We start from the raw sequence: 27,005 nt of genomic DNA on the forward strand, positions 1-27,005 counted from the left end.
CGGGGAAAGGCAGACTCATCACCCTGGGGCCCAGAGACCTTTGTCTTGTCTATTTAGGATAGGCAGTTTGTCATCCCCTCAAGTGTAGTGCGGTATCAGAAAGAACAGTGAAGTGATAGAGAATTTATTTCCCAGGTAAAATCACCAGGCTTCTGGCCACATGCCAATATATTTCAAAATCCAAACTAACTCATTGGAAGGGGGGTGGGGGAAAAGAGGTTGAGAGAGGTTTGGCATATTTTGGAATATTCCTTTGGAATTTTGTAATATATAGTATTTCTGAATAAAGCAGATTGTAATCGTCCGAAAACATACATCATGTTCAATTTGGGTAGTATCCTTGCAAGAAAGCGCTTTTATGCCTATATAAAATGCATCCTTGATGTGTTATCATGACACATACATGACACAAATCACATATTACAGACAAATTCCTGGTGAAAAATATCAGTCTTCCTCCTACTCTTCTCTACCAAAAAAGGCTCTTTTAATAATTTTAGTCTTTAATTTTCTGGTATTATCTTCCAGAATATCATAATGACAGCATTTATCAATGTTAGGCAATACCTGTGGGATTCCCGCTAGGACAGATGAGGATTTTGTTAGTTTGTTTGTTTGAATTCACATGGCGCCTCTCCTTCAGGGAGTGAGAGGATCGCTTTTAGTTCTTGTTACCACCTTCCTAAGTCCACAGAAGGTGCTAACGTCTCCATTACTTGTTCCTTTGCCTTTCAGCAACACGCTGATGTGCCACTCTAGGGAGTGAAGATGCTTGAGTTTTCCATATCTTAGCACTCTTCCTTTTTTCCCATCTGGCCTCCTCCTTCCTTCTGTCAGCCACATTTTTAGTTACAGTATAACATTAAGGTTATTAAAACTTGTACTCCATCCAGCAAATATACCCGAGACTTCAGCACATTCTTCCAGGTTGACCCTTCCATCAGAGGCCCATTAAACATTTGCATAAATAGAATTTGCTGTCTGTAGGTCCGGGAGAATGAGGCAAAACAGGGGATGTAAAATGTTGAGTTCCAGGCCTTCCCTGTTACAAACTAACTCCCCAGCCAATGACATTTATCTAGTATTAGTTTCAAGCTCTGAGCTATTTCTGGATACACTGACCGAACAAAATTTATATAACTGTCTTTTGCCATTACCAGTCTTAAGCAGTATTTCATTTAGCTGTCATGTTGAAGGTTATTTTCTTAACCTTCCTTGTTCCATAAGCCATGTGTTAATTTGATGTATGTGTAGTGTGATGAAGAAAATGTTATTCTTTGAATAGCTGATCCTAGCATTTTCTTTTCTTTTTTTTTTTTTTTTTTTTTTTTGCAGTAGGTATGACTTTCTGTCCTTGAACTCAGCTCTGGAAGAATGGAAACTTCTATGTTTATGTATGACTATACGACTCAGGTTGTCTTTTGAGTTTTTATTGCCCAGAATGCTTGAGAAAATATCAGTAAATGCAACATATTCCCACACTTAATTTTGGATTGAGTTGTATCTCAGATACAGGATATTAATATAGTGCAGAAGTGTGTGTGTGTGTGTGTATGTGTGTGTGTGTGTGTGTCTGGTCATCTCATGGTAGAATTCTCAAGTCAACTACCCTTGTCTGATTATCTAATTGGTGTGATTGTTTTTCCTTGTGCTTATCTGAAAGTCCAGTGGTTCTCCTTTCTAAGTCTCTACTTTCTTGACGCATGAGAATTATTTCCACTCGGGAAGTTCCATGAGATGGTAGGACCACTTCTATATCTGGGCACCTCTGCTGCCGCTATACCATGTTCAGTGTGGAAGACACCATGATGCTCGCTCAGGCACATTTTTCAAGATGTGCTACACGGGGATTCATCCCTGGCCTCTATCTAGAACATGAGACAGAGGTTCCATGTGCTGTCAGGCTCCACAAACCTACCTGCATTGTGCCAAGAGGATGGAGAAGGCAGGGTTTGGGACTCATTTCTTGGTTGGGTGAACATCTACACTCTCCTCATTCACCCTCAAGCTCTTCCCAAGTCCTTCCAAATGGAGAATTTGTTTCTTTAGCCAGAAACTTTGCTCTGATTCACCACGTTTTCTCAAAATGCTGAACCATGGTTTTGTATGGACACCAGTGAATCAGATGTTCAGTCAAACAACTGATGCCGTCCGGTGTACCCTAACCATGCATTCCAGAGCGTCTTCTCGGGTAAGTATCTTTAGATGACAGACTTTTGAGTTTCAAAAGTCTTTTCTCTACTTTGGGCTGTAACAACACTTATGTGAGGCAACTTAATGCCAGAGAGTGTAGTTGCCCAAGTGGAAGGAAGGTGAAAGAATAATAATAAATACAGGAGAAAACTCATTGGTTGTTACTTCAAATCATTATATTGCCAGCACTCCTAGGTAGAGGCTAGTAAATTTTAGGAGACTATTTTGACAAGCTACCTTTGAGTAAAGACTGAGACTTCTGTCCCAGGAATTGTCTAATAGGAAGCCCTAATAGAGTTATCATCATAGCTTCCTGTGTGCCAAGCATTGTCCTAAAACCTTTATGTGTGTGGAATTGTTTAATCTTCACAATAATTTATAATCTAGCTCCTGTTATTTCAAAACAGAACCCAGCCATCCCATTACTGGGTAAATAGCCAAAGGATTATAAATCATGCTGCTATAAAGACACATGCACACGTATGTTTACTGTGGCACTATTCACAATAGCAAAGACTTGGAATCAACCCAAATGTCCATCAATGACAGACTGGATTAAGAAAATGTGGCACATATACATCATGGAATACTATGCAGCCACAAAAAAAAGATGAGTTTGTGTCCTTTGTAGGGACATGGATGCAGCTGGAAACCATCATTCTCAGCAAACTATCGCAAGAACAGAAAACCAAACACCGCATGTTCTCACTCATAGGTGAGAATTGAACAATGCGAACACTTGGACACAGGGCGGGGAACATCACACACCGGGGCCTGTTGTAGGGAACGGGGAGGTGGGAGGGATAGTATTAGGAGATATACCTAATGTAAATGACGAGTTAATGGGTGCAGCACACCAACATGGCACATGTATACATATGTAACAAACCAGTATATTGTGCACATGTACCCTAGAACATAAAGTATAATTAAAAAAATGCAAAATAAATAAATAAATAAATAATGGTAAGGAAATTGCAAAAAAAAAAAAAAAGGTACAAAAGGTTAAATGACTTGCTCAAAGTCCACAGATAAACATAGAGGAGGGATTTAAGTGCCACTGGTCTGACTCCATCCTCTGGACCACTGATAGGTCAGGTCAGGTTAGATTATACAGCAGTCACAAATATTCTACCCTGATATCAGTAATTTATAGCAATAGAGACTTATGTTTTCCTCATGCCACATGCCCAGAAGAGGATCACCCACTGTCTTAAAAACTGCTGCTCACTGCTGGGTGCATTGGCTCACGCCTGCAATCCCAGCACTTTGGGAGGCTGAGGTGGGTACATCATGAGGTCAGGAGTTCGAGACCAGCCTGGCCAATATAGCGAAACCTCATTTCTACTAAAAATACAAGAATTAGCCAGGCATGGTGGCGCACACCTGTAGTCCCAGTTACTTGGGAGGCTGAGGCAGAAGAATCACTTGAACCTGGGAGGTGGAGGTTGCAGTGAGCTGAGATCGTGCCACTGCACACCAGCCTGGGTGACAGAGCTAAACTCTATCTCAGAAACAACAACAACAACAACAACAACAACAACAAACTGCTGCTCATTAGTCAAAGCACTCCAGAGGGTCTCTAATGGTCAAGTAAATGCTTCCTCTCAGAAGTGGTGGTCATCACTTTCTGTGACCACTCGTAGCCCAGGACAAGTCACAAGGCTCCATTCAACTCCAAGGAAACAAGACTCCCCATGAGCTCTGGGGTCTCATGAGCTCTGGGGATCCACATGCAGTCTCCCCATGAGCTCTGGGGATCCACATCTGGACATATTTAAGGACTACCCCCGTGACCATTCTGCTGAGCTGCCTGCCTATCAGTAACCGTGGAAAACAGACATGAGAGTTTCTGTAAGAAAACGGAGTGAGGAAAACAGGGTGGGACACAAGTGGATTGGGGAAAGGCTATAGAACCTTGCTCTATGACCTAGGATATTTTCAATGAAGTCTACCAAAGAAAGTCACAAAATTAAGAGTGCAATTAATATTTGTGAAAATTAGAAAGGACTTTATTGCAGCATACTGGCTGACTTGGTGCTAAAGAAACTCAGACCACATGGACAGGGAGGCTGCTGACACCTGGTGGCTCCTGCTTCTGGGATGGAACTGGCTTCACTTTGGAAGGTACCTGTTTCCTTCACTGCACAAGTGGAAGTGTGATCCTGAGAGGGCAGAGGGATGCTTCACCACCTCTTCGCAACCATCTGCCTTGGCAGGTGCCCGCACTGGCCTCGGCAGATCACAGCAGTCGCTGGCAAAGCAGGGTGCTCTGTCAGCAGATCCTCTGGAAGGGGCTCCCCAACGAGGATACTGGAACTGCACAGGCGTATGCCTAGAGGCAATGCTGATGGAAGCCAGCCCCTTTCAATTTATTCCTTTACATAGATACTCTATGTGGTTGGTTTTTCACACATCAGAGGACACGGGTGCTTGCATCAAAGATGTGTGAGTCTTTGTGGTACAGGGCACAAAGGAGCCGGGGGAAGGTAGGGCTGGTTGTGTTGCCTCCACCAGAGGTTTCCTTATCCCTGAGTGTGGGGTGAATGCCTGCTCTGGGGCCATGGGTGCTCGTGACCACTGGTGCAATAAGTCTCAAAGATGAATTCACTTCCTTGTACACCAGAGATGCCCAATGGAAATGCTACTGGAGAAGGGGCTGGAACATTCATCAGGTACTGCCTCCAAGCACAGATTAAAGGGAAAGTCATAAAGCACATTGAAGGGTTCTAGAGATGGTTGAAAAGAAAGGTACCTGTCAGCCAGGTCCTAGAAAGAAACAGATGGCTCACTTACAGGAGTAACTACGGAGGCCTGAAGGAGTGGAAGGAGACAGTCCATGCTGGAAGCCAGTGAGAACCACAGCCCTGGGAACTGAGCTGTTTGACAGTAAGGCGGCCTCAGGGAAGGGAGTATCAGTGGTGAAACTGCAACTCCACGGGGAAGGAGTCAGGGCTCCTCTCCTTCCACACTTGACCTACTACAGATGACTCCTCTTCCTGCATTTCGCTAGAAGGCAAAAGGCACGGAAGCCTCTGTGATGCAAACCAGAGGGGCTCCCCCTCCCAGGGCACAGAGCAGGGTGAATCAAATACCCAGCACATAGCAATGAAGACCCACTTGCTCTACCCTTGTAGGATGAACTGGACATGTTTAAACAGCTTTATTGAGATACAATCAACATACCATTAAATTCACCCATTCAAACCATACAGTGCAACAGCTGTTTGTTCAGAGATGTGCATCCATCACCACCATCAGTTTCAGAACATTTTCCTTACCCCAAAAAGAAGCCTCATCGCATTTTTCAGTCACTCCTTGTTTGTCCTCGACTGATCCCCACAGCCCTTGGCAACCGATAATCTACTTCCTGCCTCTACAGTTTTTGTTTTTTTGTTTGTTTGTTTGTTGAGACAGAGTCTTGCTCTGTCACCAGGCTGGAGTACAGTGGCGTGATCTCAGCTCACTGCAACCTCCACCTCCCAGGTTTAAGCGATTCTCCTGCCTCAGCCTCCCGAGTGGCTGGGATTACAGGAGTGCACCACCGCGCCCGACTGATTTTTGTATTTTTAGTAGAGACAAAGTTTCACCATATTGGTCAGGATGGTCTCGATCTCCTGACCTTGTGATCCGCCCACCTCGGCCCCCCAAAGTGCTGGGATTACACATGTGAGCCACCACGTCTGGCCTCCTGTCTCTATAGTTTTACCTGTTTGGGATATTTAATATAAATGGAATCATATACGTAATGTCCTCAATGTTCACCCAGGGGCTGGGCATGGTGGCTCACACCTGTAATCCCAGCACTTTGGGAGACCTAGGCAGGAGGATGGCTAGAATCCAGGGGATTGAACCAGACTGAGCAACAAAGCAAGACCCCGTCTGTACCAAAAGAATTTTTTAAAAATTAAAAATTAAAAAAATGTTAAATTCACCCATGTTTTAGAATGTATCAGAACTTCATTCCTTTTTAACATAGAAGTATATTCTATTGTATGAATAAACCACATATAGGTGTCCATTAATCATTCGATGAGTGTTTGGAGCGTTTCCTCTTTGCTTGTTTGCTTGCTTGCTTGCTTTCTCTCTCTCTTTCTTTCTTTCTTTCTTTCTTTGTCTTTCTTTCTTTTTTTTCTTTCTTTCCCTCCCTCACTCCCTCCCTCCCTCCCTTCCTTCCTTCCTTCAGCACATCCAGAATGCAGAAAATACTTTTTGGCTATTATGAACAATGTTGCTACAAGGAGCCAAACATCCTTAACTAGCTCCTGCTTTAGTCTTGCTGGGGTTTCTCAACGTTTACTAGGCAGTTAGACTGTATTTGTAGCTGGAGAAAGTGGGAGGGAGCAGATGAGACAGAGAACAAAATGATAAGTCAGATGCAATGTGCTAAAGAGAAATTACTAAATACATTCTAACAATTGTCATCATGTAGTTAACTTGCCGTCTCCAGGATGTCGTGCCACAGAAAAAATAAATAAATAAATAAAATATCCCATGGCTTAGTAACTTTGCAAATTCAGTAATGCAAAGCTGAGATTGCACTGTTTTTTTCAGTTATGATTTCATAGTCAATATGCCATTCTTAGGGAACAAGTTCACAGTCTGAATCGTTGGTGGCGTTACAATGCCTGGCTGCTTACAATAAAAACATGGGGACAGAAATCATTTTAACTGCTTCTGTGAAGAAACCCAGCTGACCCCAGGATCCTCAGACTGAAACTACAGTTTTCCAGATAAACTACGGGGTTGGTAAGGGCAACAATCAAGATGGAAACAGGGTAAGGGGAGGTTCTTAGGCCAGGGATTGAAAATTCAGTTGGCTTCAGAGGCCAAAGAGTGACATAACCACAGTAGAGTTTTGGGCAATAGGAAGAGGGATTCAGTGTTAAATTACAAGATGTGCATCCTGCCTGAAAGTATTCAGAGCCATATATCCTTTTAATCCTTTAATTGCTAAAGAAATATTTTAGGACAAATTTAGCTACCAGTAATGACTTTTGTTTGAGACACAGCAAACGCAAACCTTAACAATAATATACAGTCATATGTATATTATTATATTATTATCCTCAATGGATTTAAATCCCCCAGCCCCCCAGGCATTCAAGTTCAAAGTTCTATGAGCTCATGATGGTTTCAGATATGAATCCCACCCCCATTCTCAAGAAGGCTTCAGTTTATGTGGAGCCCAATACATGAGACAATAGGAGAAAAACACACTATGGAACACAAAGGCCACCATGCCCCCCACTCCCCTTCAGATACCTTCAGTTTCTTCCCCTGTAAATGAAGATCATAACAGTACCCAGTTCAACTGCGGCTTATCCAGAAAGCAAGTCATCTTACCATGTTCTTTCATGGAACACTGATCGATCTCATGCTGTCTTGTACTAACGGTATTTTCATCTTTGTCCAATCTATCCTCCCATTTCCTAATATGCAAAGGGCAGGATCTGTCTTGCTTTAAGTTCTCAGAAAACTTGAGGCTGAGACAAGGACTTAGATACAGGTGATTTCGTTTGGAAAGTGCTCTCGGGGAGCTCAGGTAAAGGAACTGTGAATGTGAAATAGGAAAGTTGGAAAAATCAATAAAACCAGAAATGTGCTGAGGAGAGGCGACGTTGGGGACCAAAGTCATCAGAGCAAGTGTGTTATTTATGCCCAGGTTCCCTGTCCTCAATGTACTTTCATTTTCACAAAACAGCTTCTCAGATGTCGATGAATAGAAAAAAAAATGTAGATGGTAAAATGCAAAATGACTGCATCTATAAACACAGAATTCAAAGTAGTCTGTAAGTTTAAGAAGAATGACCCCTATTCCTGCTTTTTTTTTTTCAATGTATTTGCAAATGACACAGAAAGCCTTACTCAATATGGCTTAAGTCAATAGGTGGGGCTTACTGGCTTATGACACCATCTGGTGGAATAACTGGCTTCAGCCTAAGCAAGATCAAGCAATGATACCGGGACTACTTGTCTGTCTCTTACTTGCTATATTCCCAACATTAGCTTTATTCTCAGTTGTACATAGTAGCAAACTGGCTGCCAACCACTCCAGCTGTGTGTGTGTGTGTGTGTGTGTGTGTGTGTGTGTGTGTGTGTCTCCCACAGAAGACCACAGGGTTGAATCTCCTGACTTTCACAGTAGCATACCCACCCCTGGAGTAAGCATCATGGTAAGGAAATGAGAAGCCTTTCCTTTGGCCTGAGTCACTTGCCTGTTTCAGGAGTATATTCAAGGTATTTTTCCCAGGGAAAAGGTAAATGTATTTTGGGTGTCAGTTACAATTGATGTCTACTATTAGCAATAAATATACAGAATCTTTCCTTAAATAGAAATTTAGATCACAAAGAAATGAGTTTCACTCATCTGGGGTCCAAGTTGTGCTACAGCAAATGCCCCTCCCTGTTCTCATCCATGGCAGAAGTTACCGATCAATCACCAACAGTTTCCCTTCAAGGACTGGATGCATCCCCAGAAACCATCTCAGTAGAGTGCTCTGGGCGCCACTCCCAGGCTATGAGAATGGATAGATGAGAGAAAATAAATTTTCCATCCATGATCATAAAGGGCAAAGGCTGTAGAGTCAAGTAGTCTTGAGTTCTCACTCCAGCTCTGCTCATTCCTTACTATTTGGGAGACCTTAAGCAAACAGCATAATTCCTGTGAGTCTCAGTTTACTCATATGTGAATTAAGAAAATAAAATTGGCCGGGTGCAGTGGCTCAAACCTGTAATCCCAACACTTTGCGAGGCCGAGGCAGGCAGATCACAAGGTCAGGAGATCAAGACCATCCTGGCTAACATGGTGAAACCCCGTCTCTACTAAACACACACACACACACACACACACACACAAAGCCAGGTATGTTGGCACGTGCCTGTAATCCCAGCTATTCTGGAGGCTAAGTCAGGAGAATTGCTTGAACCTGGGAGGCCGAGGTTGCAGTGAGCTGAGATTGCGCCACTGCACTCCAGCCTGGGCGATAAGCAAGACTTTGTCAAAAAAAAAAAAAAAAAAAAAAAAAAAGGAAAGAAAGAAAAGAAAAAATCTACACAGGAAGAGTATATTTACATTGAGGTAGGAGGTGGGACTTTACTCCAGAGCAGATTGGACACTGGCTGACACAGGAAAGAAATGAAAGCAGCTCTCCATAAAACACGCCCAACAGTGCCACGTGAGCTTACCATTGCCATGGCAACACTTGGTTGTTTCCACCCCTTTCCATGGCAGTGACCCATAAGTTTTCACCCTTTTTCTAGAAATTTATAAATAACTCACCCCTTAATTTGCATGTAATTAAAAGGAGATATAACTGTGACTGTGGAACTGCCTCTGAGATGCTACTGCTGGCACACAGCCCATGGGGTAGCTGGGCTCTGCAAGGACCAGTACCTCTGCTGCTGCTGTGCACTGCCATTTCAATCAAAGTTCCTGTCTAACACCACTGGCTCACCCTTGAGTTCTTTCCTGGGTGAAGCCAAGAACCCTCCCAGGCTAAGCCCTAATTTTGGGGCTCCCTTGCCTTGCATCAATATGGTTAGCAAAGTGTCACAAAGTAGGTATTCAATGCATCTCATTTTCCTCTTTCTTTCAGAAAGATGATTTTTCTTCTCTGGATCTTCCATTTTGGAAAGGGAAGCCAAATAATTTATTGATGATGATCTACTGACTACAACTCCCCCTTAGCACCCATCCATGTGGAAAGACACCTTTGGACATCTGTTATACTCGAAGGAGCCAATGTTATCCTGTTTGTTAAATAATCTTGTTCAATCCATGATTGGGTAACTGGTCAATTCAATACACTCACAAGATATCAGCAAAAAATGTTAATGATGGTATTTGTGCCATAGGTTTTTGCTCTCAGAGAAAGCAGGGCCCCCACAGTGCAGCCTGCTGAGATGCCACCCACTGCTATTGAAACAGTTAAAGCAGGTCAATAGCTCTCAGTGTGTTTTTTTCCCCCTCTCAGCCCATTTGTAGTTTTTCACCTTTAAAGACACATAATCAATCAAACATGAATGATTGCAGTAGCCTGTATTGACCATTTGTTTTTTAAACATTGAAACTTTGGAGCAATCTGCACAGGAATTTTTGATAATATGTTAAAAAAAATACTGCAATTCTGAGAGTCAATTCCCTACCATGCATATCTAAGGTGCCCATGCCTTTGGTTGAGAATTTGTCCCCCATGTGTACTTGGTAACATTTTTTAAAAATTTAATTAAAAATTTTAATTAGAAAAGTAAAACAACTATGTTGTTCACTTTTAGAATTTTTATTTGCAAAATTTTTGTGGAGGAGGCATGATCTCTGTGTCAGTGAGCAGATGAGGCGCTGGGTTTCAGACTGTGTTTATTCTTGTGGAACGTATTATAGAGTCTAGGATGTAGATCTGAAAGTACTCATTTCAAAATATATTATTTAACCACAGTTATGATAAGATTATCTTTGCATATGTGGTGCTTTGAAAGTTATATCACTAGAGACAACTGATCTATGGAAAATTTGTTATAGCAATAGAACAAAAGTATGCCCATTTGGGAAGATTTCTGCTAAAAATAATAGTGTGTTCAACTACTAATATCTAAAATACTGAAGACATTTAATCACCCATAACACAACATCTTGGGACACAGGCAGTGCTGGGGTTGTTCAGCAGCTCTGAAAGCTTATGGAATCCACATATTTATGATTTTCTTGGCTTTTGTTCTACTGGCTGCAAATGGCTCCACAGCCCCAAGCATCATGTTCTCAGATGCCAACATTCCAAGCAGAGAAGACAGAGGGGGCAGAAAAGGGACCTCATCCACAGTGCCATCTCTTCTCAGGGGGCTAAACTCCCCCAAATTCTCCCATATAGCTCATTGGTCATAGATTCAATGCAACTAAGTACAGCAGAAAATAATAGGATTCACCAAAAGGGGCAGGCAAATCATGATTCATCTTTGCAGCTTTGGGAGGGATGTATCTTCCCTTGATATTTATCTGGCAACTCAGTACTTGAACAAAATCAGAGTACTGCTTTCATGAATGAAGTAACCATGCAGTACATGTGCTCTCAATTACTATTTATTTACAATATTGCATATATGGTCATGAACCTCATTAGCAGGAATTCCAGGATTGCCCTCTTTGGACTTCTGCCTACACCAAATTGTTCAAAACTCATGGGAGTTAATAGAGTCTAAAAGGAATTGGTATTCATTGAAAAACCAAACAAAAGAAACGGCCTCCACCAGTCCAATGCTGTCATTACTCTGTGCTGCCAGACAGTGTCACTGTTGAAGAGTGGTTCTGGGCAGTTCTGCTGCTGTAATTCTCCACTGCTGAGAAACCTGTCCAGGACCAGTTGTTTGTGAAGTTAGGGTGCTTTGTGCTTCATGTACCTCTTTAGCCATTGTTTTGTGCTGGGATAATCTCTGGCTCCCTACATCAGCCAGAGACATACTATGCAGAAACCAGTCACATGAAACCAGTCTTTGTGTCCATCGGTTAAACAAGCCTGCCAGCCTAAATCTACTCCTTCCATAAGATCTCTTTATTTTGTGGAATTAATTGTCCTTTTTTCTCACTGGATCTTTATCTGTGTGGCCCTGTTCTTTCTAACTTCAAATCTTGGGATACAGGATATGGGTTATCCATTTTCCCTTCCAGGAGGACATGGGCCCATTTATCAAATTAACTTACATTTTTTTCAGTATCAGTTTGGTATATCACAGTAGGATGGGTGAGATCTTTTGCTAATCCAGTAGAATGCAGGTACCATCATTGTAGGACTCTTGTTCATCTTTTTCTATCCTCATCCATAGTGCATGGCAGATAATGGAAGCCCATTTCCTTAAATTAATTAGTATAACCACCCAGTTCTTGAATATGACTCTTTTAAGACAATGGGCATTTATATAACAAAGGGGACAACCAAGATAATTTTTCCCCAAACAAAGAAGATCTTAGTTGGTTGGCTGTCTCTCTGTGTAACAAAAGTAAACCTTGAATAATTAAAATATATCCCTCAACAGGATCCTCCTTTTGTCTTAAACACCCTGTCACACATTAAAATAGTCTCTGAAAAGACTATTTTATTATAGCATTATAGATAAATTCTACTTCCTAAAAGGGGATCATTTTCACATTCTTAAACAGAAAATTTGACAACTTGACCTGAGTGTCTTTATTTGGCGTGACTCACTGTCAGATACCAAAGATACCCTTGGTAACAGAGATTAAGTATAAGCCTTACACCTGTTAGTTCTTATCTTCCATTCATGGAACTGCTTTAGCTTTCCTAAAGTGTTTCTGTTGGTAATCCTTATCCATATGGCACATCACCAACCAAGCATGGATATCGCTATCCACTTTCTCCATCTACACCTAAGCAGTAAGCCCTTCTGGGCAAAGCCCTACAACAGAGAGGTGACACCATGTGAAATGACTGGATCTTAAATCCTTTGCAGCAATCCATTTATAGTTTCCTGCTCTTCAACTTTCTCTAACTGCTACTTCAAATCATTTTGTTTTCTTCTGACAGCCTTGCCTTCTCACTTACTCTTGGTAGATGACTGTGATCCTCCTTTTGCACAGAGAAACCTGGTCTTCAAAAGTCAGGGCTTTCCTTTTTTCTGCCTGTTCAAATAAAAATGGCCTCTCCTTCCATCTATAGCCAGATCCTCAGATTAAGGATTTCCACCCCCACAGCCTCCCCTGCAGCTGACACTATAAATTCATTGTGCCTTTGTCCTGCAGTCAGCTTCTCCTTCTCAATCAAACCCTTCTCATCTGAAACATCTCTTCCATTCTGAACAAAACAACAGATAAAACTGTCTTGGACTCCATGTCTCCTCTCCATCTACTGTATTCTGTTCCTCCTACTCACAGTTAAACATCTTGGTAGAATTTTCTGTACAATCTGCCTCCATTTCCTGACCTTGCACTCTCTCCTCCCACCACTGTTATCTGGTTATTACACTCCTTCCTCCCTTCTTCAGGCTTCTGACCTTAGCTCTTGCTAAAATTGCCATGTTGCCAATTCCAAAATATATATTTTCATCAAATCAATATACACATTATATTTTAACAGCATTTAAAAATGTTTGCAACCATCCTTTTTCCAATTTCTTGAAGCATTTTCTGCCCAACAGACACATTTTAAGTTTTACTTTCTTGACGTTTCTTCTAAGTCTTAGGTCATGACATATCTGTCTCAATTGCAGATTCACCCTCCTTTAGTTAGCCATTATACATTGGAATTTCTCTTCAATGCCACTTACAGAACGTCTCTACCTTGTATTTTATCCCTAGAAATGCTCACCCTCCATGTGGGCCATTTTTCCTATGTTATAACTGCTCAAAGCACCTTATTTCTTCCTTTTTTGTAAACAGAAAACATATCTCTTTTCATATTTATTCACTCAGCATGATTATTTGATCAATAAATAGTTGTTAAATAAATAAATAAATGGCCTATTTTACAACCAAGTAGAAGTCTACTCAAAAATTATTTTTTTTCTGGGGGTGGGGCCAAGATGGCAGACTAGAAGCAGCTCACGTGTACCACTCTCACAGAGAGGAAATAGACTAGTGAACAGTAATCCTGCAGGTTGATCATCTCAGAAACCATGTTAGGATCCATCAAGGCAGCAGAGGAACACAGAGAGCAGAGAAGAGTGAAGCTGGGCACAAGCCCATCTGGGCTCAGGGTGGAGCCAAGAGAACCTCTCCAACATAGGAAAGGGTGAGTACGTGAGAGCCCCCAGAGGGATTCATGCTTTCCACAGGCACCTGTGCAAGACTAGAAATGGGATAGTCTCCCTGCCCCCACTGCACCCCTCACTGCACTTCTACACTGAGTCAGAGAACCAGTCAGGTGTTTTGCAGAGGCAACTCTTGAGTCCAAGGAGACTGCTACAAGTGTTGGGCCCTGGAGGAGCAAACCAGCATTGGCATCATAGCCCCTATACAGCACAGCCCCTATATTGCCTGGGAGCAATGAGATTACTCCACCCACACTTGCCAGACAGATCTTGGCACCAGCTTCCAGCCCAAAGGTCCTGCTTCAGCCCAAACTTAGCTAGCTGTTGCACCCACCTCCACCACTGATAGCCAGGTGGGCAACATTAGCTAGAAATTCCAGCCCAGTGTTCACACTTCTATGTGAACTCAGATGGAGCACACAGCTTACTGTTGTTCCAGGAAGCACCCAGGTGGCAAAACACATGATGCCACTTGCTCCTGCCACTGGTAGCCAGGAGGGCAATTCCTGCTACAGCTTTCAGCCCGGTGGCCCCACTTCTGTGTGAACTCAGCTGGAGGGTACAGTTTCCCGTTGTCCCAGGAAACACCTAAACAGCACAGTGTAGGACTTCACCCACTCCCACCACTCGTACCCAGGTAGAGAGCACCTGCCTTCTGGCCCAGTGGTCCTGCTTCTGTGGGGACTCAACTAGTGGGTGCAGCCTCCTGTTGTTCTGAGAAACACCTGGGCAGCAGACTGGGCATCCTTACCCACTGTTACCACCAGTATCCAGGTGAGCCATGCATGCTAGAGCTTCTAGTCTAGCATCCTACTTTTGCCTGAATTTGCTGAGGGGCATAGCCTCCTATCGCCCTGGAAACCCCAGACAGCAGGGAAGGCAACTCCTCTAACATCTGCCTCTCATAGCCAGATGGGCCACACCTGCTAGAGCTTCTACACCAGTGGTCCTGCTACTGCCTGAACTCTGAGGGCAGGCACAACCCCATGTTATCGTAGGAAGCACACAGACAACAGATTAGCGTCAACCATGGCCCCTGCCTGAGGGGGCCCCATAGACTAGATCACCTAACCAAAGAAATGTGGGCATGGAGACATAATCAGAGAGTTCTCCTCGAAGACCCAGGAATTCATTAGAATCAAAGCCAGTCAATCAAACCGATCTTATACCATAACTTAACCCCCAAGGACATCAAAGAAGAAAAAAGCAAAACAATCCATCCAAAGCACAGCAACTTCAAAGACTGAAGGAACATTAGCCCACACAAATGAGAATGAACCAGTGCAAGAACTCTGGCAACTCAAAAAGCCAGAGTATCTTCTTATCTCCAAATGACTGCTCTAGTTCCCTCACAATGACTCTTAACCAGGCTGAAATAGCTGAAATGTCAGAAATAGAGTTGAGAATATAGATAGGAACAAGTATCATCCACATACAGGAGCTACTTGATACCCAACCTAAGAAATCTAAGGATTACAATAAAAAATACAGGAGCTGCTAGATTAACTGCACATTATAAGAAAGAATCAAACTGATCTGCTAGAGCTGAAAAGCACACTAGAAAAATTTCATAATGTAATCATAAGTATTAATAGCAGAATCAACCAAGCCTAGAAAGAATATCAGAGCTTGAAGACTTGCTCTCCAAAGTCATTTAGTCAGAAGAAATAAAGAAAAAACAATAAAGAAGAATTTTTAAAATCTGAGAAATATGGGATTATGTAAAGAGACTGAATCTACTACTCACTGGTGTCCCTGAAAGAGATGGAGAAAAATCAAGCAACTTGAAAACATATTTCCGGATATCATTCATAAAAATTTCACCAACCTCACTAGAGAGGTTGGCCAATATTTCAATTCAGGAAACGTAGACAACCCCTGCAAAATACTACACAAGAAGATCATCTGCAAGATGGTCATAGTCATCAGATTCCCCAAGGTTGACATGAAAGAAAAAATGTTAAAGGCAGCTACAGAGAAAGGGCAAGTCACAAAGGGAAGCCTATCACACTAATAGCAGACTTGTCAGCGGAAACCCCTAAAGCTAGAAGAGATTGGGGTCCTATATTAACCATTCTTAAAGAAAAGAATTTTCAATCAATAATTTCATATGCAGCCAAACTAAGCTTCATAAGTGAAGAAAAAATAAGATCCTTTTCAGACAAGCAAATGCTAAGGAAATTCATTACCACAAGACCTGCCTTACAAGAGGTCCTGAAGGGAGCACTAAATGTGCAAAGGAAAGACCATAACCAACAAAGTACACAGGTACAAAGTACATTACCCACAAAGTATACTGAAGTACATAGACACGTGACACTATAAAGCGGCTACACAAACAAGTCTGCATAATAACCAGCTTAAAATATGACAGGATCAAACCTGCACATACCAATACTAACTTTGAATGTAAACAGGTTAAATGCCCCAATTAAAAGGCACAGACTGGCAGGTTGGATAAAGAAGTAAAACCCAATAGTACGCTGTCTTTAAGAGACTCATTTCACATGCAATGACACTCATAGGCTCAAAACAAAGAGATGGAGAATAATCTACCAAATAATCACAAAACACAAAAAGGTAGGAGTTGTTATTCTAATTTCAGACAAAACAGACTTTAAACCAACAAAGATCAAAAAAGACAAAGAAGAGCATAACATAATGGTAAAGGGTTCAATTCAACAAGAGGGCCTAACTATCCTAAGTATATACATACCCAACACAGAAGCACCCAGATTCATAAAGCAAGTTCTTAGAGATCTACAAAGAGACTTAGATAACCACACAATAGTAGTGGGAGACTTTAAGACCCCAATGACAGTATTAGACCACCGAGGCAGTAAACTAACATAGATTTTTGGGATCTGAACTCAAGACTTGACCAAATGAACCTAGTAGACATCTACAGAAATCTCCACCCTCAAACAACAAAATATATATTCTTTTCATCCTTACATGGCACATACTCTAAAATTGACCACACAATTGGGCATAAAGCAATCCTCAGCAAATATAAAAGAACTGAAATCATGTCAGCCATGGTGCAATAAAAACAGGAATCAATGCTAAGAAAATAACTCAAAACCATACAATTACATGGAAATTAAACAACCTGTTTCTGAATGACTTCTGGGTAAATAAAAAAATTAAGGCAGAAATCAAGAAATTCCTTGAAACTAATGAAAACAAAGATACAACATAACAGAATCTCTGGGATACAGCGAAAGCAGTGTTAAGAGGGAAGTTTACAGTACTAAACTTCCACATCAAAAAGTTAAAAAGATCTCAAATTAATAACCTAACATCACAATTAAAGAAACAAGAGCAAACCAATGCCAAGGTTAGCAGAAGACAAGAAATAACCAAAATCAGAGCTGAACTGAATGAAATGAAATGAAATGAAATAAAATGAAACGAAAGAAAAAGAGAGAGAAGAGACAAAGAAACACAATCAGAAATAACAAGGGAGACCTTACTACCAACCCCACAGAAATACAAAAATCTCTCAGAGACTATTTTGAACACATCTGTGCACACAAGCTAGAAGACCTAGAAGAAATGGATGAATTCCTAGACACATACAACCTCTGAAGATGGCACAAAGAAGACACTGAATACCCTAACAGACCAATAATCAGTTTCAAAATGGAATCAGTAATAAATAGCCTACCAACCAGAAAAAAAACCCAATATCAGATGGATTCACAGCTGAATTCTTCAGATGTATAAAGAAGAGCTGGTAACATTCTGACTGAAACTATTCCAAAAAATTGAGGAGGAGGGACTTCTCCCTAACTTATTCTATGAAGCCAACATTATCTTTGATATTAAAATCCAACAAAGACACAACAAAAAAAGAAAACTTCAATCCAATAACCCAGATGAACATAAATGCAAAAATACTCAACAAAATACTGCAATCCTGATCCAGCAGCACATCAACAAGCTAATCCACTACAACCAAGTAGGATTTACCCCTGGTGTATTTGTCTGTTCTCACACTGCTATGAAGAAATACCCGAGAACAGGTAATTTATAAAGAAAAGAGGTTTAATTGACTCACAGTTCTGCATGGCTGGGGAGGCCTCAGAAAACTTGCAATCATGACGGAAGGCACCTCTTCACAGAGTGGCAGGAGAGAGAATGAGTGCCTGTAGGGGAAATGCCAGACACTTATAAAACCATCAGGTCTCATGATAACTCACTCACTATCATGAGAACAGCATGGGGGAAACTGCCCCCGTGATTCAATTACCTCCACATGGTCCCACCCTTGACATGTAGGGAATATTACAATTCAAGGTGAGATTTGGATGGGGACACAGAGCCAAATCATATCACCTGGGATGCAAGGTTGATTCAATACAAGCAAATATTAAGAGCCATCTATGACAAAGTCACAGCCAACATCACATTGACTGCACAAAATCTGGAAGCATTCCCCTTGATAACTGGAACAAGACAAGGACACCCTCTCTCACCATTCCTATTTAACATAGCATTGAAAATCCTAGCTAAACCAACCAGTCAAGTGAAATAAATAAAAGGTATGCAAATAAAAACAGAGGAAGTTAAACTAGCTCTGTTTACAGATAATATGATTATATAACTAGAAAAACCCATAGTCTCTACACAAAAGCTCCTTGATCTGATAAACAACTTCAGCAAAGTTTCAGGATACAAAATCAGTATACAAACATCAGTAGCATTTCTACACATCAACAACATCCAAGCTGAAAATGAAATCAAGAATGCAATCCCATTCACAATAGTCACAAAAAGAAGAAAATACCTAATAATACAGCTAACCAAGAAGGTGAATGACCTTTACAACAAGAGCTACAAAACACTGCTCAAAGAAATCAGAGATAACACAAACAAATGGAAAAACATCCTAGGCTCATGGACAGGAAGAATCAATATTGTTAAAGTGGCCATACTGCCCAAAGCAATTTACAGATTCAACACCATTCCTATCCTATTCTTATTAAACTACCACTGACATTCTTCACAAAAGTAGAAAATACTATTTTAAAATTCATATGGAACCAAAAAAGAGCTCAAATAGCCAAGGCAATCCTAAGCAAAAAGATCAAAGCTGCACACATCACAATACTCAACTTCAAACTACACAACAAGGCTATAGTAACCAAAACAGCATGGTACTGTTACAAAACCAGGCATATAAAAGAATGGAAAAGAATAGAGGGCCCAGAAATAATGTCACACAGCTACAATCATTGGACCTTCGAAGAAGCCAACAAAAACAAGCAATGCGGAAAGCACTCCCTATCAATAAATGGTGCCAGAATAACTGGCTAACCATATACAGAAGCTTGAAATTGGGCCTCTTCCTTACACCATATACAAAAATCAACTCAAGATTGATTAAAGACTCAAATCTAACACCAAAAGCTATAAAAAAACTTGGAAGACAACCTAGGAAATACCATTCTGAACATAGAACCTGGCAAAGATTTCATGAACAAGATGCCAAAAGCAATTGCAACAAAAACAAAAATTGACAATGGGACCTAATTAACATAAAGAGCTTCTGCACAGCAAAAGAAACTATCAACAGAGTAAACAGACAACCTACAGAATCAGAGAAAATATTTGCAAGCTATCCATCCAACAAAGATCTAATATCCAGAATCTGTAAAAAACATAAACAAATTTGTAAGCAAAAACAACTCCAATAAAAAATGGGCAAAGGACGCTGATGGACACTTTAAGACACATATGTAGCCAACAAGCATATGAAATAATTCCCAACATCACTAATCATTAGAGAAATACAAATCAAAACCACAATGAGGTACCATCTCACATCAGTCAGAATGGCAATTATTAAAAAGTCAAAAAATAACAGACTCTGGGGTGGTTGTAGAGAAAAGGGACATTTATAGGCTGCTGGTGGGAATGTAAATTAGGTCAGGCATAATGGAAAGCTGTTGAGCGATATCTCAAAAACTTAAAACTACATAAACAGAGAATTACATTTGATCCCACAATCCCATTATTGGGTACATAGCCAAAGGAATGTAAATCATTCTACGATAAAGACACATGCATGCATATGTTAATTGCAGCACTATTCACAATAGCAAAGACATAGAATCAACCTACATGTCCATCATTGGTAGACTGGATAAAAATGGTGCTACATATACACAATGGAATACTATGCATCCGTCAAAAATGAGATCAAGTCTTTTGCAGCAACATAGATGGAACTGGTAAACTAACACAGAAACAGAAAATCAAATACCACATGTTATCACTTATATGCGGGAGCTACACCAAGATAGGAACAATAGACTCCGGGGTCTACTTGAGGGTGGAGGGTGGGAGGAGGGTGAGGATTGAAAAACTACCTATCAGGTACTATGCTTATTAGTTGGCTGACAAAGTAATCTGTATGCCAACCCCTATGACATGCAATTTACCTGTATGACAAATCTGCCCCTGAACCTAAAATAGAAGTTAAGAAAAAAGAATTAACCCCTTCCCTGCTTCGTGACACATCTTAAAATATTGTGTCTTGCATAACAGATGACCTTGAAACTCAAAACATGGCTTGAAAATAAATATTTGTATTATACTCCCTTCAAAACATTAATTTTCCTTATTACTCTGGAATAAATAGGTTTCTATTTTTTAATTAAAAATGTTTTCCCTCACTAATTTTAGAAAGACTTCCTAACTCCCAAGGTTATACACAAATTTGCCTATATTTTCTCCTAGTAGCTTGATTATGATGATGCTAATGATTTTACCTAACATGTATTGAGTTCTTATTATATGCTAAGTGTAATAAAGTATTCCATTTAATCCCGACAATAACATCTACAACATGGGCAGTATTATTATTCCTGTTTTACAGAAACAGAACTAAACCTTAACAGTTTTAAAGGCCTTGGCCAAGTTTTGAAGACCAAATGATTCATATAGACCAGATTGTGAGAGAGTCTGACTCCAAGGACTGAGTTGACGTGCTACTGCATTCTTCCTATTTCTTTTTTTCAAATCTTGTACCAAAGAAGTCGGTATAATTTCCATAATTAATTATAATTTCCCTGCTGACCGTCAGAGGTCGTTTTCAGAATTAGACCTAAAAGCAAAGCTCTATCTTGGAATGAGCACCTAAACTTCACCACTAGAGCCGTGGGCATCTCCAGGTCTGATTCACTCCTTGTGACCAGGTCCGAAGATCACATGGGAAGGGATCTCCCACTCATTTTGTTTTCCTCTGTGGTACACAAGAGATCCTTGAGGATCCTTGAGATTTCCACTGCTTTTTGTAAATCTGAAGGTCTTTGAGAAACACCAGTTTCACTGACTTTTTTCTTCCTTCCCTTATATTTCATGCAACAAGCAGACTCTATCCACTAGGGCTGCAGAGCGTTATTTCAGATCAGGGCAGTAGTGATGCCATAGAAAAAAAGAAAACCTTGAGTTTCCCCTTTTCACCCAGTTGGAATTATTCACAATTTCTAGAAACATCCTTTACAACCTATAGCAGATTGGTGCCTGGATCAGCAACATCGATGGGAATTTACTGAGTAAAAATTCTTAGGTCCTAGACCCAGCAGTCTCTGTTTTCACAATCTTTCCGGGTGATTCTGGTGTTGAGAACCACCGACTACAGTAGTTTAGCAAACAAGCAATTAAAATAACAGCATGACAGAATGCAACATATGTGTTGCTCTTAACATAAGCAGCAGTAGGCAAGTTCAAAGAAGACAGCAAACTCTGAGAACTCATGGATGACTATGATGATCTCAAGTGCTCTGAATTCCCCACTGGGATCTCCTGTATTTGTCTGTAAGGAATGACTTCCTGTATTGATACAGACAAAATTAAAATAACTGCTGCAAAGAATGCCCCCCCCACACAGACACCACATCTGCAGGCAACTCACTAAGCTCTGTGTCTTTTTAATGTTCATTCATTTCAGATGGATTTTCTTCTCATTCATCATCTTGTAGGAAAGACCCCAGTTAATAAGGGGTGGGGATAGCGGGAAGGAGAAAAATTAGGGGAACAGAGCAAATGATTTGCAGTGTTAGTAACAGTACTGAAAGCCAACAGTGTCAAGCAACAGCCATCCAACATGATCTCGGAGGCTTGGTTTGGTGACACTGTCACCAGGGGTCAGCAGGACTCAGCTGTGAAAAATAACTAGGAGCAATTGACTGGTCAGGCTGAATTTGGGCCCTAGGCAGATATCTCAGACCCCTCTTGAAATTTCTTGGCCTTTTCTAAATTTGAAAGCAGGTGAGAACCAGCAGTCAAAAGCTCACGGCCTCATTTCCTTTTCTTCTTATATCCTACCTCATTTCAAACAGGCTACAATCTTAATTAATATAAACGTGCACCCTTGTCTGCAGGAAGGGAGTAAATGGTAAAGAGTACTGTCCCTAAGTAGCCATTATTCTCTGGTCACTCATCTCCCTGCAGGAACTAAATTGTTTTGTAATTTTTCATTAGGCAACAGCTAATTAAAAACACAATTACCAATCATTTTAATTATAAGCTGCTCTCCCAGAAAGGACTTAAACCACAGTTCAAATGGAGACAGTCAGATAAAAGGATTGCCAAGGAAACGCAGAATAACAAAGAAAAGGCTACTTTTCCCCACAGATAGAAGGTTGCAGACAATTAAAGACAAAGTTGATGCTTCTTTTTTAAAGTCCAATGCTAATTTTAAAAATCAATAAATAATATTCTTGTGCAAAAACAGAATAATTTATATGTCTGAAAATTAAAATGAACAATATTGGCTCTATGCTGAGTAAGGAAGTACATTTGGATGCAGGAATACGTTTTCTAAACTTGATATCAGAATGGCTTTGCTAACATATCAACATTCCACTCACCTAAACTTTGTGAAATAAATACTATTTCAGCATTGTAAAACATAAAAAAAGCTCAGGACTTGACATTTGCTTATGAATAGAAAATAATTCAGATCCTGTCTATAAATAGAAAAATGATTTCAACATTTTTACTTAATCCCGGTAACTAAAACCTTTACAAATATCCTTGTCATGTTATTTTAATCAACCTAATTGTCCATTAACAGACGAATACATGGCCTGGTGCAGTGGCTCACACCTGTAATCCTAGCACTTTGGGAGGCTGAGGTAGGTGGATCACTTGAGGTCAGAAGTTCAAGACCAGCCTGGCCAACATGGTGAAACCCCGTCTCTACTAAAAATACAAAAATTATCGGTGGTGTGTGCCTGTAGTCCCAGCTACTCAGAAGGCTGAAGTGGGAGGATCACTTGAGCCTGGGAGGCAGAGTCTATAGTGAGCTGAAATAGCACCACTGCACTTCAGCCTAGGTAGCGAAGTGAGACCCTGTCACAAAAAAAATAAATAAAAAAGAATTAAATCCTATCATTTGCAGCAACATGGATGAAACTGGAGGTCATTGTGTTAGCTGAAATAAAGCATGCACAGAGCAACAAATTGTGCATGTTCTCATTCATGTGTGAGAGCTACGGAAAGTGGATCTCATGGAGGTAGAGAGCAGAGTGATGGATACCAGAGGCTTGAAAAGGGTGGAGGAATAAGGAGAGGTTGGTTAACGAGTCCTAGTGTTCTGTAGCAGAGTGTGCGACTATAGGTAATAATAATTTACTGTATGTATCAAAATAGCTGGAAGAGATTCAAAATGTTCCCAACACAAGGAAATGATAAATGTTTAAGGTGATGGAGATCCTAAATACCCTGATTTGATCATTACATATTGTATGCATTACCAAAATATCACATGTACCCCATAAATATGTATAATTATTACGTATCAATACAAAACTAAAAACTGATTTTTAAAAAAATTTGTGTTGCCACAGGTTTGGGGGAAACAGATGGTATTTGGTTATATGAGTAAGTTCTTTAGTTGTGATTTGTGAGATTTTGGTGCACCCACCACCCAAGCAGTACACACGGAACCCAATTTGTAGTCTTTTGTCCCTCACCTCCTTCCCACTCTTTCCCCCAAGTCCTCAAAGTCCATTGTATCATTCTTATCCCTTTGCATCCCCATAGCTTGGCTCCCACTTATAAGTGAGAACATGCAATGTTTGGTTTTCCATTCCCGAGTTACTTGACTCAGAATAATAGTTTCCAGTTCCATTCAGCCTGCTGCAAATGCCATTAATTCATTCTTTTTTATGGCTGAGTAGTATCCCATTGTATATATATGCCACAATTTCTTTATCCACTTGTCGACTGATGGGCATTTGGGCTGGTTCCAAATTTTTTGCAATTGGGAATTGTGCTGCTATAAACATGCGTGTGCAAGTATATTTTCCATATGACTTCTTTTCCTCTGCGTAGATTCCCAGTAGCGGGACTGCTGAATCAAATGGTAGTTCTACTTACAGAGGTTAATTTTTAAAGTTTCTTATTTTTCTCTCTTTTTTTAATGGTGTCTTACTATGTTGCTCAGGCTGGTCTCAACCTCCTGGGCCCAACTCCTGACCATCCTCCCACCTCAGCCTCCCAAGTAGCAGGGATTACAGACATGTACCATGATGTTCGGCTTGTAGGTTCTCTAAAAAATTATGAAACAAGTTAGGTCCAAGAAACGTCTGCGTGATGCAGTTGAAGCCAGTGAAATTCTTTTTTTTACCCCAAGTTGCAGCCAAATAAAGAGAAAATAAATAACAATTATTTCTCATCACTTGACTTTACTGATTTCACCTATATTCACTGATTTCTCCTTCAATTGCCATTGCATTCTAGTGTCAAAGAAGCCAGGACCCCATCTGCTCTGCTCTTCCTCCTCCTTCTTTTAGGGTAACTGTATCTAAGTTCTTTTAAAATCATTCTCTGAGCCTAGCATTCATGTTATCTTAAGCATTTAAATGACTGAAGCAAAAAAAAAAAAAAAAAAAAAGTTTTCATTATTGCTGTCAAGTCATGCAAAGGACAAAAAAAATGTATTGATCAAGCAAAGCTAACTGCATCACACTGACCTCAGGGAAGAATCCCTTGAAAGATACTAGTAGAGTTCTTAATAGGGAAATTAGGGCAGGGTGTTTGCAGGGTTTGATCCTCGGCTGGGTGATTGTGCAATGGGCCTCGCAGGGCAGGGAGCTCGTTGAGATTGGGCTCTTGACCCCGCCTGCTGCGACTTGGCCAGGAGCTTCGGCCACATAAGCCTGACTTGATACTGGTCCATAGAACCAACGGCCAAATCGTTGCATGGTCTCACCTGCCAGGTTTCACTGTCCCTTTCTGTGCCTTTCGAGGAAGTTTGCCCATTTTACAATCATACATAGCAATCTCAGAGCCTCTGGGCCCTTCTGATCTGCTGAGGGTCTCTTTGGATGAGATACTGATGTCCAGGGCACAGCAGAGCATCAGTTTATGATTGTAAAGGTATCATTTACTGCTCCTTGCCTGAGTCCTGCAATCTGTCCATCATGGGTACTTTTGGTCATTCTGCCTGACACGCGATGGGGAAAGGGGATGACCTGGTGAAGTGTTTGAGCATTCTCCCCAGGGAAAGTGATTCTCTGTATGTCTCAGTTGAACACAGTTCAGATGCTCAGGATTGGGTCTGCAGCTCAGCAGATCTGAGTCTTGCAGCTACTTCTTCAGCTTGAGAGACAGCCAACCCTCTCCTTCACCCCCACTGTGGTTCCTGCCCAGCATCACCTGTGCACCCACCCTCTGCATCCCAGTCCTGTGCCCCCTGGTCCAGCAGGCCTCTCTCTCTCTCTCTCAACCTAGCAGGTCTCCGAGAAAGGAACTCCCAGATCGAGAGGCCAGCTGGGGAGAAGTCCCTAGAGCCACAATAGAAAGTTGTTCTTATAATCAAAACACATTCAATTTCCCTGGGCCTAATATGCTGGCCTTTTGCATTAATACTCTAGCTTAGGTTTTGGCTGGGTGGTGTCTCACCCACCAGACATGAAAAGCTTTGCCTGCCTTTAAAACTTCTGTGGTCACAGAACATGGGGTTCCCCTGAGGTTGCTTCTCTGGAGCCTGCAGGAGGGCACCCAAACCCAGCCCGTTCTCCATGCTCTGGGCCCCTGTCCTGTGATGTTGGATTCCTGAGCAGGTGTCCAGCTTGCACTCACAATGGCATCAGAGATCTAGTTATTAAAAGCAGAGTAGGCATATGGATTCTGGTATTCAGCCAGCAGCGTAAGTATTGGACTTGAATTCTTGGTTTGGTGGAAATTCAGGCTTATCCGGGAACTTCCCAAACCTCAGTGCTTACTGAATCCAGAATTGAGGAAGTCCTTTGTTCACAGCCTTGTCATGTTGAGGCATTTGAAAGTTTTTCAGGGAACAGTAGGTGCTTTGTGGATTCCAGCTTGGACCTCACTAAGAACCAGGCATAGGAAGATCACGGCTCCCAGAGTCCGAGAGAAACCTCTGCTCCTTGGACCTCATAGCTTTGGATGGGCGGGCACAGCAGTGAAAGGTCTTGAAGCAAATCTCACCAGGCAAAGCTGATTCACAGTCTTAACTTCCAGAAGCAGGCGTTTTCTGCAACAAGCATCCAAATGGCTGTGCTTGGTCTCCGGACTGTTGGACACAGGAAGAAGGGATCAGGACGGCTCAGTTATAGTACCTTCCATTTCATTTTCTAAGTCGTCCATATATATATATTTGTGTGTGCGTTTATGTGTACTGAAGTGCAACACAGCTCACATTTCCTTACTTATCTGAATGTCACCCAGTTTGGCTCTGCTCTACCCATCTGGTTTGGTAGGACATCAATCCTGGTAATTTTACGGGATGCTTCTTCCCCCTACTGTCATGGAACTCTCTGGATCCCTGACACTTGTTCAAGTCAGATTTTAGTAAATTATCTGGTCTTCAGTCCATCCTGGCCGCTCCTCCTGAGTCCTCCCAAACTATGTGCACACGATCCATTCAGAAACATCAGCGTCGCCCTCTTGTTTTTTTGTTTTTGTTTTTGGTTTTTTTTTGAGACAGAGTCTCACTCTGTTGCCCAGGTTGGAGTAGCGCAGTGGTGCGATCTTGGGTCACTGCAACCTCCACCTCCTGGGTTCAAGCAATT

The 27,005-nt window shown here is 41.3% G+C and overlaps 1 long non-coding RNA gene across 3 annotated transcripts in view; it reads right to left on the bottom strand.

Annotated features, from left to right (window-relative positions):
* Nucleotides 1–6,374: 6,374 nt before the first annotated feature.
* Nucleotides 6,375–27,005, bottom strand: part of LOC105493568 (uncharacterized) — a 49,612-nt gene continuing 28,981 nt past the window's right edge. The window contains exon 5 of one of the 3 annotated variants that reach the window (XR_011608690.1): nucleotides 6,375–7,747. This is a non-coding gene — a long non-coding RNA (uncharacterized lncRNA). Of the gene's footprint in view, nucleotides 7,748–7,799; nucleotides 7,959–24,553; nucleotides 26,507–27,005 lie in introns of those variants that run through there. The other 2 variants (XR_011608692.1, XR_011608691.1) reach the window with 2 other exon arrangements.

The sequence above is a fragment of the Macaca nemestrina genome, chromosome 10 (assembly GCF_043159975.1).
Source record: "Macaca nemestrina isolate mMacNem1 chromosome 10, mMacNem.hap1, whole genome shotgun sequence".
Lineage (NCBI taxonomy): Eukaryota > Metazoa > Chordata > Mammalia > Primates > Cercopithecidae > Macaca > Macaca nemestrina.